Genomic DNA, 6,878 nt, shown 5'->3' on the forward strand with positions numbered 1-6,878 from the left:
GAGATGAGATACTCTGAGTCATCTATAGTGATTCCTTTAACTTTATCAGTATTTCGTATAAGTATACCAAGTGTTTCTGCACATAGTAAAAATAAATAAGGTGATAGGGTATCCCCTTGTCGGCAGCCCCTCTGAATCTCAAAAAAATCTGAGAGATGGCAATTTTGAGTTATTGCAGATTGAATTTTGGTATAAAAAGTAGTGATCCAATGTTTAATAGAAGGTCCAAAATTAAAAAAAGTCTAATACACCTTCAATAAAACTCCAAGAAATTGAATCAAACGCCTTTTCAAAATCAATAAGGAGGAGAATACCAGGTATATCATGTTCTTTTGTATACAATAAAATATCATAAATTAGTCTAGTATTTTCACCAATATATCTTCCAGGAATGAACCCTGTTTGATCATTATTTATTAAAAGTGATAAAATAGACTTCAAACGCTCTGCGATACAGCTAGACCCAAGTTTATGTATTGTGTTTAAAAGACTTATTGGTCGCCAGTTTTTCATATATTGTCTTGGTTTATCTCCCTTTGGTATACAAGTAATTATCCCTCTTTTTTTCGGATACTGACATTTCACCCATATTATACCCATAGTTGATTGATCTAAGAACAAATTTACCTAAATCTATCCAAAAAAATTAAAAAAAAACTCACTGGTGTTCCCATCAGATCCTGGGCTTATGTTACTTTTCATTCTTTTAATAGCAGCTGTTAATTCTGAATAGATTTTTCCCTCAAGGGTTTCCCTTATTTCATTTGTTAACTTGGAAACGTCTTAAAATGGAATTTCCTTTTTGAGATCAACACTATTTACTGTATCTTTCTTTGAATATAAATTCTTATAGAAGTTAGCTTTCAATAAAATATGTTCGTGTTTGTTTATTAAACAGCCTTCATTATTGACTAGTCTAGGAATTGTTTTATTAACAAAATTCTTAGTTTCTAAGTTGAGAAAATATTTTGAGGATCTTTCTCCTTCTTCTACCCATTGCATTTTTGAGCGAACATAATGACCACGCATTTTGTCTTGTCTTAAAATTTGTAATTCAGATTTCTTTTGGTTGAGATCTTTAAGAACTTCTGTGGTTTGTATATTTTCTTTTGATTTTTGAATTTCATTTATTAAAGCATTTTCCCATTTTAAAAAAAAATTTTATATGATGCAAAGGAAATTGTTTTACCCCTAATTTCTGTCATTAATGTTTCTAAGAACAGCTGATCATTTATTGTAAATTGAATATCTAAGCAATCAATCTGGTCTAGTGAGTCTCTTTTGTATACTAAAGTTGCATATTGATCTTTTACTTGTTTTATTTTTTCTTTAACAGATTTAACATATTCTATATCGTACAATAAACTATTATTAAATTTCCACAAACCCTTCCCAATATTGAAATCACTTATTCTAAAGTGTAGAACTATTGTTGAATGATCAGATCTATAGCTATTTTGAATTTTTACTTCTTTTACACGGAGACATAAGAAAAACATCAAGCCTAGCTTGCTTCAGAGGATTAACTTTTCTCCATGTAAATCGTTTCTTGTCTGGGTAGTATTCTCGAAAGGGATCAATTAGATCATAAGTTTTTTTTTCTCTTGATTGTGGATTATTTATGTTTAGATAGTTGCATGTATCTAATGCCTGATTTTGAACTAAGTTAAAATCTCCAGTCAGAATAACTTGTTGGTAATTAAAGTTTTCTATTATTTCATTAACCTTATTATAAAAAGATGGTCAATCATTATTTGGTCCATATAAATTAACAAGTGTTATATTTTTACCTTCAATTGTAATATCTACTCCAAGGAAATTTCCATTATCATCTTTCTTTATCTTATTTATTTTATATTCAAGATTATTTGCAAATAAAATGGCAACTCCTCTTTGATTTGAAGCAAAAGAATTAAAAATGCATTCTCCTCCCCATTGGTTTCTAATAAATGATTCATCTTTTTCAGTAAAGTGTGTGTCTTGCAGACAGTAAAGTAAATATGACAGAGCTTTGACTTCAAGTATTCGAACACATCTCTCCATTTCTCTCTAGAATTTAAACCTTGACAGTTATATGAGATAATTTCTAATGAATCCTTAGTCATTTAAATAGCTTATATATATAGCATAAACATTCCATTTATGATTTTCATTGCTTTAATTACACTTTGACTCATACAACTGTCTATGAAAACACAAAGCTGTAATATATATGAATAAACAAGTTGGTATATATTAATCTTTATAAAACATTGTGCAAACATCAAAAGAATTGAAATAAATAAAAAAAAGCAAGAGTTACAACAATCATGATTGTAATATTATGATGTTTTCTGATTTTTTATGAATAAAAACAAATTTTGGATTACCTGTTTCCAAAGAAAGGGGTTGATGGAGAAAAAAAAAACCTAACAAATGTATACTCCCTCAAATTAAAATTCAACAATTAAAGAGAGATAATCCAAAATATTATCTCCCCTTAATTGTAAGATTGCAAACCATATGTTTTAATAGTCAAGGTTTTAGTCAGTATAGTGATTCTATGGCTATTATCAAAGTCTTATCTTGAATGTTATATAATTACTCTAGTAATTCCTAGGATATTATTTTTATTTCATTTGTCCACTATTGTCTAGAGATAGAGAATTTTACGCTTACTGTCATCCATTCAGAACCATTGATACAAGATAATTGCATTATAATTTAGTTTTTTATGTTGTGTTGTTTAAAATATAATTTGTCTATTTGACTTTTTCTTTTTTGGCCATTGCGTTGTCAGTTTATTTCGATCTATGAGTATTAATGTCCTTCTGAACACTTTCGCCTCTCTTTCAGGCGAATAATACATTGTTTAACTTAGTATAATTGGATCAAAAACCTTCCCAAGTATGGTTAGAGAAGAAATTTAAAAACCATTATGCAGTACAAAATAAAAGAAATATATATGGTTAAATAAACGGTAAAGTTACAATTTATGACAAAAATAAGCAAAGACCCATCGAAACAACATCTGATAAACAAATTTAATAATACCTTTAGATATTTGGATGATATTTTGGCTCTCAATAATGACGACTTCAGTATGTATATTAATGAAATTTATCCTGTTGAACTTACTTTAAATAAAGCTAATACTATAGCTAACAATGACCACTGCCCTTTTCTCGATCTTGATATATATATCACTAATGGAAAGCTGAATACTAAAATTTATGATAAAAGGGATGATTTTTCATTTCCTATCGTTAATTATCCGTTTTTAGATGGTGACGTTCCCTTGTCACCATCTTACGGTGTTTATATATCTCAACTTGTACGATTCGTTCGTGTATGTAACAATGTTTTAGATTTTAACGAGAGAAATTTATGTGTTACTGAAAAATTATTACACCAGGGTTTTCGATATCACAAACTAGTCAAAACATTTACTAAATTTTATCATCGGTCGTAAATATAGCTCAACATGCAGACTTCTAATACGTTCAGGTATTTCACATCCAATTTTTTATGGAAATATTTTTTATAAAGCACAAAGGTGTCAGTATTCACCTCAGAAACTTACAAAACCTTTGAATAGACTTATTAAGAAAGGATATAATTACGATACTGTTGTCAAGTCATTAAAGATTGCATATTTTGGCGTTAATATTGAGTCACTGATAAGGTCTTTGCATCGGAACTAAACACATTTATTCTAAAAACAGTTATTGGCATGACACGGGTTATGTTCTTCTCATATATGTTATGATGGTATGATACTAAACCCCTAACGGGAAGGATTGTGCCTGATGTTCATATGATGAAATCATAATCTTTCAGTCAGTTTAATTGAAGTCTGGAGCTGGCATGTCAGTTAACTGCTAGTAGTCTGTTGGAATTTATGTATTATTGTCATTTTGTTTATTTTCTTTGGTTACATCTTCTGACATCAGACTCGGACTTCTCTTGAACTGAATTTTAATGTCCGTATTGTTATGCGTTTACTTTTCTACATTGGTTAGAGGTATAGGGGGAGGGTTGTGATCTCACAAACATGTTTAACCCCGCCGCATTTTTGCGCCTGTCCCAAGTCAGGAGCCTCTGGCCTTTGTTAGTCTTGTATTATTTTAATTTTAGTTTCTTGTGTACAATTTGGAAATTAGTATGGCGTTCATTATCACTGGACTAGTATATATTTGTTTAGGGGCCAGCTGAGGGACGCCTCCGGGTGCGGGAATTTCTCGCTAAATTGAAGACCTGTTGGTGACCCTCTGCTGTTGTTTTTTATTTGGTCGTGTTGTTGTCTCTTTGACACATTCCCCATTTCCATTCTCAATTTTATAAAAACTGCACAAGATGCGTATTTTGACAATAAATGTCTCTTCAGTGATTCAGAGTACAAAATATATAAAAAGAAAATCGTATTCAAAAATTTTAAGGCAGATAAAACAAAAAAGGTCAAAAGATTAAGACCAAACTGGTGTTACGAATTTGCAGTTTAAGAAGGTTATAATATTTCTACAGTTATATATTTTCCGATATCTCTATGAGTTTCCCATTTAATCTTATTATGGTTGAAAACTGTATCTAAAATCATCCCTTTATCCTTGGTTGCTATCAGACGCTTTACCTGTACAGTTGTTGCTAGGGTGTTCTCTTCGAGGTCCGCGTTCTAAGTATAAATAGTGGGTAGCTATTCAGTGTAAATGGTCATTCTTATCAGAGACGTTGATAGAAGAAGACTAGAAAGGTAGGACCGTTAATATTTAAAGACGAGTAGCAGGATTTGTCAAACAAAGTGGAGTGTTTGAAACCTGTTGAGAAAATATAGATAGTTTCGGTTCCTTAGAAGTTGTATAAACAGGGTAAGTGCTAAGGTTTTGCGTTCCACATCTCTCACTATTGCAGTGAGTGTTTGCTGTTAAACCATACTTTAGTGCTACCCTGTTCTAACAGTTTTATAAATATATTTTAATAAAGTTTCATACGTCGAAAGTTTACAATAGTTTGAATAGTTTCCATACATTCGTTTTATTCAGGTTTCAGCCCGTTTGATACATTTCGGTTCAGCCCGTTTTATACATTCAGGTTTCAGCCCGTTTGATACCTTTAGGTTACAGACCAGTTCCAAACATTTAAGTTTCAGACCAGTTCCAAACATTTCGGTTTCAGACCAGTTCCAAACATTTAGGTCTCGGACTAGTTCCAAACATTTAGGTTTCAGACCAGTTCCAAACATTTAGGTTTCAGACCAGTTCCAAACATTTAGGTTTCAGACAATAGTTCCAAACCGTCAGACCAGTTTCATACATTTAGGTTTCAGACCCGTTCCATACATTTATGTTTCAGACTTGTTTCATACATTTATGTTTCAAACCAGTTCCATACATTTAGGTTTCAGACTATTGTTTCAAACAGTTGGTAAAAACAGTATTGGACTGAAAGGGTTTTAAAACAGTTTTCAATTCAACAAGTTCGGTTCAGGTTGATAGGTGTTGAAATTCGTTTTATGTAGTATAGTATTTGTTTCATATTTGATAGTGATAGTGTAAACTTTTTATTGACCTTAGAACTTTTGAATTGCTTTTCAAATCCCAGGAAACTGGTACGAACCCGAGTATAAAAAAATATCTAAACGTCCCCGCCCGGTTACACGTTACAAATGGTGGCTTAGCGGTGGGATTTGTCTAACATTTCTCAAGCGTATTGTTCAGTAAAATGTTTCGAAGTTTGTTTTTCTGTAGCAGGTGTTGATGTTTCAAACCTGACTGAAGATCTCGGTCGGGCTCCTAAACCGCCTCCATTTACACTACTACTTACATTTTTTTCATAAATCGGGGAGTTTGTTTGTTTTGACAATTGTTCGGAACGTCTGACTGAACCTATCCCCGAATCACTATGTCTAAACACTGTTCGGGTTGTATCAACCTGGGAAACTGATCTGTCTTTAACATGCCGATATTTTTCTAATTCGGCAGTTAAAATATCTATTTCCTGACTTAACTGTTCCTCAGTTAAACTTATGTCAGGATCATATAAAACACTATCTTTCCTATGTGAATTCATGATAAAATACAATTTATATGTACAAATTAGTGACAAATTTGTCACAAAAAGAGCAAGTAAAACTGGTTTAACTCGTGATACCGAGTCTTGTGAAGATAAACAATCCTATCCTTTGGATGGATACAAAAATAAAAACATAGTAAAGACTGCTACCTATGACGGGAAAGGTCCTTGGCTTGACTTTAGGTCACATTTTGATGCATGTTCCCAAATTAATAATTGGACAGACAAAGAGAAAGGTCTGTATTTGGCCGTTTCTCTCAGGGGTCAGGCTCAAGGTGTTTTGGGAAACTTAACCCAGGAGTCTAGACAAGATTTCAAAGAATTGGTTAAGGCATTAGAAGAGCGTTTTTCTCCGTCTAACCAAACGGAGCTGTACAGAACCCAGCTCAGAGAGAGACACCAAAGAGCTGTAGAGACCTTGACTGAGTTAGGCCAAGACATAAGAAGGTTAACTAACCTTGCGTATGCAACTGCACCAAACGAAGTGCGGGAGACTTTGGCAAAAGAACAGTTCATAGACTCGTTAATAGATTCGGATATGAGGCTCCGAATAAAGCAGGCAAGACCTTCTGATTTAAATGACGCTATCAGACATGCAGTTGAGCTTGAGGCTTTTAACAAAGCTGAAAGCAAAAGGATTGAAGGACAGGGTTTTTTACGAACTACATCTGAAAATTGACACAGTGCTGACAACATGACAAGTCATGATCAGCTTTTGAAAACCCTGTCAGAGACATTAATAGAGTTGCAAAAAGAAATGAGAGACTTGAAACAAAACAATAAAGGGAGGAAGCAGGGTGGTGCCCCGCAGCCCTGTTCATTTAGGTGTT

This window comes from Mytilus galloprovincialis, chromosome 10 (assembly GCF_965363235.1).
Source record: "Mytilus galloprovincialis chromosome 10, xbMytGall1.hap1.1, whole genome shotgun sequence".
Taxonomy (NCBI): Eukaryota; Metazoa; Mollusca; class Bivalvia; order Mytilida; family Mytilidae; genus Mytilus; species Mytilus galloprovincialis.